Source organism: Puma concolor, chromosome C1 (genome assembly GCF_028749965.1).
Source record: "Puma concolor isolate L17-30 chromosome C1, mPumCon1.1.hap2, whole genome shotgun sequence".
Lineage (NCBI taxonomy): Eukaryota > Metazoa > Chordata > Mammalia > Carnivora > Felidae > Puma > Puma concolor.
In genome coordinates, this window is record NC_141674.1 from 219145173 (window position 1) to 219151265 (window position 6093).

Here is a 6093-nt window from a genome sequence, read left to right on the forward strand (position 1 = left end):
GTCATCCTACCTCTACGAATGGGCTGTGCCTTTCTTTTATATTCTTGCAGCTTGTCCATTATGTTCGTGTTGTGTGTTGTTTCACGTGTCTGTTCGTTATAGGATACTCCGGTATCTGGAGAGATAGACAACAGCGGTTATTTCAGAGTCTTACGCTAGGGGATGGAAAAGCCCAACTGGGTGAGGACAGGTGGGAGGGTCATGTGGCTGTAAATATAGAGTCAGGACAACAAGAGAGGCGGCCCAAGTGTCCTTGGGCCCCGAGACGGAAATAGCCCATCACGTCAGGGCCCTGGCTCCCTGGAGCTGCGCCCTGCTCTGGTCACATTTGCCGTGTGACCCTGGGTCCCAGGGCTGGACGTGAAGAGGGGTCGGGAGTGGCCAAGCTCATGGGCAGCCCTGTCAGGGAATGAGAAGCCTGCTGGAGGTGGTACATGGGGACGTGGGGTTGACTCGGATGAAGGGGTCCAGGGCGAGGAGCCAGAGAGGCTGGCTCAGCACAGAGGTGTCCCAGGTCATCATTCACATGCCTGATGTGAATTAGCGGTGACGAGCTCCCAGTCAAGGGGGGCGTCCAAGAGGAGGCACTGACTGGCCCATCTATCTTGGACGGTGAACAGGATGTGCATGGATTGGGGCTGAGCGTCCAGCCTCGAGAGTTGGTTGCGCCGTATCCTCAGGACGTGGGAGACCTCAGCAGGTCGGCCTGGCCGCTCGATTCCCAGTGTCCTGCATGCCACCCCTCCCCCCACCTGCCCTGTGTTCTTTTTTTGGGAATCAACATTTTGCCCTGCAGCCTGCTGTACAACTGCTCCGTGCGGGTTGGGGAGCAGGTTCGAGGACTTGGAAAGCATCCCGGGGCACGTTCAGGGGCAGGAGGAGGCGTGCAGGGGCCGTGGAGCTGGCTGGCTCCTTGGTTCTCAAGTTGAGCCTTTCTTGACCTGTGGCGATCGTGTCTGCGGGAAACGGCAACCTCGGGCGTGTTCTCCAGCTTTGTCCTAAAAGTCTTCTGGATGGCTTTGGCCTCAGAAAGCTTTCTATTTTTTGTATGTTTTAGTTTTTAAATTTAAAAATTCAAAAAAACTTTTTCGGGGCGCCTGGGTGGCTCAGTTGGTCAAGCGTCCGACTCTTGATCTCAAGGTTTGAGCCCCACATCGGGCTCTGCATTCAGAGTGCAGAGTCTGCTTGGGATTCTCTCTTTCCCCCCCTTTCTCTCTGCCCCTTCGCCACTCATGCTTTCTCAAAATAAATAAACTTAAAAAAAGCTTTTTTTAAATATATTTTTTCCAATTCAAGTGAGTTCACATACAGTGTAGTGTTGGTTTCAGGAGCAGAACCCAGTGATTCACCGTATGACACCCAGTGCTCATCCCAGCAAGTGCCCTCCTTAGTGCCCATCCCCCATTTAGCCCTTCCCCCCACCACCTCCCCGCCAGCAACCCTCAGTTTGTTCTCTGCATTGAAGAGCCTCTTCTGGTTTGCCTCCCTCTCCGTTTTTATCTTAGTTTTCCTTCCCTTCCCCTAGGTTGATCTGTTGTTTCTTAGATTGTTAACATGGTGGCCTATTCCAGTTGGTGACTTTGCCTTACTGGCTATGGTTTGTAGGGCGTGAGGGGGGAGCGCAGTGGATTTGTGGGTGCCGAGTTCAGGACTGGGTGTCTAGGGCTCGAGGTGCACCCAGGATGTCACTGTGACATTCCACAGCTCACTGTCACAGACTCTGAGTGAGCTCCTAAGGTTCAGAGCTAAGGCAACCATAGCCCTTTGTCCCCAGGGAGGCCCCAAGGCCTCAGGCTCAATGGTATCAGAAGAAAGGAGGAGTCCCATAATAGAAAAGTTGGGGGCTGGGGTCCAGACAAGCCCTGCTGAGCTCCCACTGTGTGCCAGGCTCAGGTAGGTATTGGGGCACGAGGGCGAATAGGACGAGATTCCTGTGTTTAAGGGGCTCAGGTCGAGAGGCTGGGGCATTGCAAGGAGGCAAATGTGTACCCAGGTAACTGTAAGGTGTCTCCCATTCACCCACAATGTGAAAGGTCCCTTGGAGCTGTGCCACCAAGGAGCCCCAGCGGCTGGGATTGCGGGTGTGTGGCATGAAGGGTTGGGGACAAAATGAGGACAGCGAGTCTGTGTGTGTGTGGGGGGGGGGGGGGTCTCAAGGAGGAGGTAACACCTGTGTCCAGCAGGAGAATCAAGACCATCCAGGCAGCTGGCCACCTGGTCACAAGTGTCCACTGTGCTGGTAAGGGAGACAGACGCCTTCCTTTGCTTTCGGCCTCCCTAACGCCGGGATCCCCTCCCGTTTGTTAACAACTGGAAACCAGCACAGACGGAAACAGGCCTCCTGACACTGATTTCCCTTTAACAGTTTCCAGCTTTTTAATCCAATTCATCGGCGATTGTAGAGTGAGCGCTTAAGGCAGTCCAGAAAAGGAGCTGGTTGTAATAAATACAGCTCGGAGGAAGGAGAAAGGGGGCAGAGGGACGCCAGCTTGCGGACGTAGGCAGGTTTAGGTAAACCCACGAGGGAACCGAAGCAGGTGGGGAGCCCTCAGACGGGGTGGGCTTCTTCCTGGCAGCGGGCAAGTGCAGAAGAAGGGGTGTGCTCCTGGCTGCCTCCCCTAGCTCGAACCCCTTACTTCTGTGTTCCGCTGCTCAGCATCCAGAGAACGCAGGATCAAAGGCTTCCCTTAAAGTCCCGAATGAACCCGCTGCCCACTGCTCAGGAGCCAGCCTCGCCTACCTCGTTGCCCCTTGACTGGATCTGTCTCCACTGCAGGAAGATAATGGATGTGTGAATAGAGGCCGAGGGAGGCGGTCCGGATGGCCCCCTTTCTCAGGACCCTGCTAATGTGGCATGGCCCGGGTGCTCACCATTATGGGCGTCTGAGCCTCCTCGTCAGAGGGCCGTTTGTCACCGTCACGGGTTTCCAGGAAAGCACCCTGGAGGGGGCCCCCTTCCCTCACGGGGTGCCAGGAGCCGGGTGCCTCCCTCTTTTATGGAGGCACCTCCGAGTGGGTAGAAAGGTGGTCGCGGTGGGCAGGGGAGGTGGGGGACAGCCCCCCGCGGTGTCACTTAGGGAATCTGGCTGGCTTCCGAAGGGGGGCCTGCACGGTGTGGGCCTCAGGGACTGCCAGCCTCCAAGGTCCTCCTGGCCAGGCTCTCAGTGGCCAGCTGATGTTGGGGTGGGGCCATGGAGTAGAAACAAGCGACCAAGCTGAGAATAGTCCCAGCCACTGGACTGAATGTCCCTCTGTGATCCACAGATCCTGATGTTCCCCCAGATGGGCCTGTGGCTGGGGGTGGGGGTGTGAGACTACAAAGAGGGGTACGGACAGGACCGTTCTTCTCTCGTTACTGCTAGAGATCCCTTTGGGGTAGTTTTACCTTTGCAAAAGAAAAAAAGGTTTTTGGGGGTCTGTGCCAACTTATCTTTGCTCAGGGAATGTTTGAGACCTTCAGGGTGGCAGTCGAGGCACTCGAGCGCCTGCACCTGCCGGGGGCTTCATTACCACCCTCGAGGAAGGCTGCAGGGAGGATGAACTATTTGTCCTGGTTTGCCTGCTACTTGGCTGGGTCAGAGCTAAAGGTTTTGTGTCCCCGGAGCCCCTGCAGCCCTGGGCTGGCTGCGACATTGGTCGCGTCCCCTGCGCCCCCTGGTGCGGATAGCTCAGTGCTGAGCTCCGAGCTTCTGGATGTAGCAGAGGGGACCTTCGTGTGAGGAGCTGGGGACAGAATCCTTGGCTGCAGGAACACGCACCCCGGGAAAGCTGCAAAGACCCTTTTCCCCAAACCCGGTCACATCCCGATTCCAACACGTGGACGTCACTTTTGGGGTACCACGGTTTGACCCACAACACTCAGCCGCACACAAGAGTTGGGGTGTTTTTGGCTGGAGCTACGGCCTGCCCGAGTGAGGACTTGTTCCAACCACCCAGGAGAGCTGGGCGCGTCCACGTTCCCTGCTATCCTGCCTGCCTTCCCCAGAGTCCAGGTGCTGGGGTCCCCGGCCTGACCTTCAGCCCGGCCGTGGTGCGTTTGCTGGTGATTGAGAATCTGACAAAAAGCTGTCCTGCTGGAATCTGGAGCGGCCTGTCTGGTGACACTGCTATCTTAGGTATTTGCCTAAGCCAGCATCTCTGGGCAGAGGGAGTGATTCTTTCTTTGAAGCTCTGAGTTCAGAAGTCAGGCAGCTCAGTGTGTCCAAGGGGGCCCTGGCCCAGGGTGTTCAAGGCTTTGAGACTTTGGCCCTGAGCCCCCTGTCTTCACCTGCAGTCTGAAGGGTTAGAAGCAAGGACCCCCAGTGTTCCCTCTGCTCCCACGATCTCTGGCTCTGCTCAGGCAACATGGGCTCGGGCTTGGCGGCCGGTCACAGCGAGGAGCCAGCTGTCCCCAGCGAGCCTGTGCGCACACACCGGGCAGCAGCACTGATCGACCCTCACGGAGAGGGATTCCCCCACATAGCTCTTGATTGCCGTGCACAAGGCCCCCTCGCATCGCAACGATCCTTCAGGAACGCCCCAGCGCCCAGAAACAAAGCCGTGCCACGTCTCTCCGGCAGGGCTATGTTCTCTCCAGGCCTCTGTGCCCTTTTCTGGGGCAAATTGCTGTGTGACTTGCCTTTTGTTCCTGGGCCCGGTGGTGCCAGGCCCGGTGTCCCTATTCAAGGCCTCGCCTCCGTCCCCAGTGCGTTTGGGGGACTTCAGTCTCTCCCCCTTTCTGCACGCTGTCTCCCCTGACAGACGTTTGTCCTCACTACCATAAACTATGCTCTTCCCATAGTTTTTGGGTAAGTGGTGTAATTATCACTAAGAAAAGGGCTTTTTCCTTCTGCAGCGTGGCCAAGGTAAGCTGAAAAGCTGAGACGGGATTGAGGGCCGAGCTCTGTGGTCTTAACTTCGCCCTCTTCGTTCTCTGTTCAGATTCGCCTTCTCCTCCGATCCTTCCTTGGACCCCAGCCTGCTTGCACGGGTGACGGTGCTGCTACCCTTCCCTCGGGGCACATTTACAATTTACCTTCTATTTTCTTTTTCTTTTTTTTTTTTTTAAATTTTTTTTCAACGTTTATTTATTTTTGGGACAGAGAGAGACAGAGCATGAACGGGGGAGGGTCAGAGAGAGAGGGAGACACAGAATCGGAAACAGGCTCCAGGCTCCGAGCCATCAGCCCAGAGCCCGACGCGGGGCTCGAACTCACGGACCGCGAGATCGTGACCTGGCTGAAGTCGGACACTCAACCGACTGAGCCACCCAGGCGCCCCTACCTTCTATTTTCTAACAGCAGCGGGAGAGACGTGTGCTTCAGCCTGTGTTGTTATAATCTTTTCAGAACTCAGAATACGTGGGAAGGGTAGAAAGTTAACATCTTTTTTTAAAAATATGGGCTGTTTGGCATGACTTAGGGTAGAGATAAAACACGATCGTGGTGGAGTTGGCTTGAGACAGGCTTTAAACAACGCACACTGTTGGCTTAGCCATATCTTTAAAAAATTAGGGGCTAAGGAGCACGTGACTCCGTGCCAGACATGGTCCTTGGGTCTTTAAGTGCGCAGTCTTACTTAATCCTGGCAACCTTACGAAGTGGTGTCTTTATCTGCTGTTTTACGGGGAAGGAGGTTCTGTAGTAGATACCGTGTCTCAAAGTCCCACTTCAGATCCCTGCGTAACTGGCACCAGAGTCTATACGGGCTTTCCGTGACGCGTAACTGCATGCCTTCGCCCCTTCCTTAAGCATCCGGGAGCCGTCCGGCCCTGGGTCTGCTGAGATCATCTGCGATCCCCGCCTGCATGGGGCCTAGGGTTCGGTGGGGCTGGCGGTCAGCAGGCAGGACATCATAACTGAGGGTGGCAAAGCCCCACCATTGGAAGGACGCCGGTGTCCCCCATGGGCAGAGCGGCTGCTCCAAGGGGCATTCAAAAGGAGGCCTGGAGAGTCAGAGGAACAGGCCTGCCAGCCCAGGGGAGGGCGGGCCAACAGGGCAGGGTGGGGGGTGCCTGAAGGATGGAGGGGGTTCGGCGTGGCTGGCCATGGCGAGGAGGGAGGGGAGGGAACGTAACTTGGAGCAGCCGCAGGGCCACGCCCAGCAGAGCCTTTC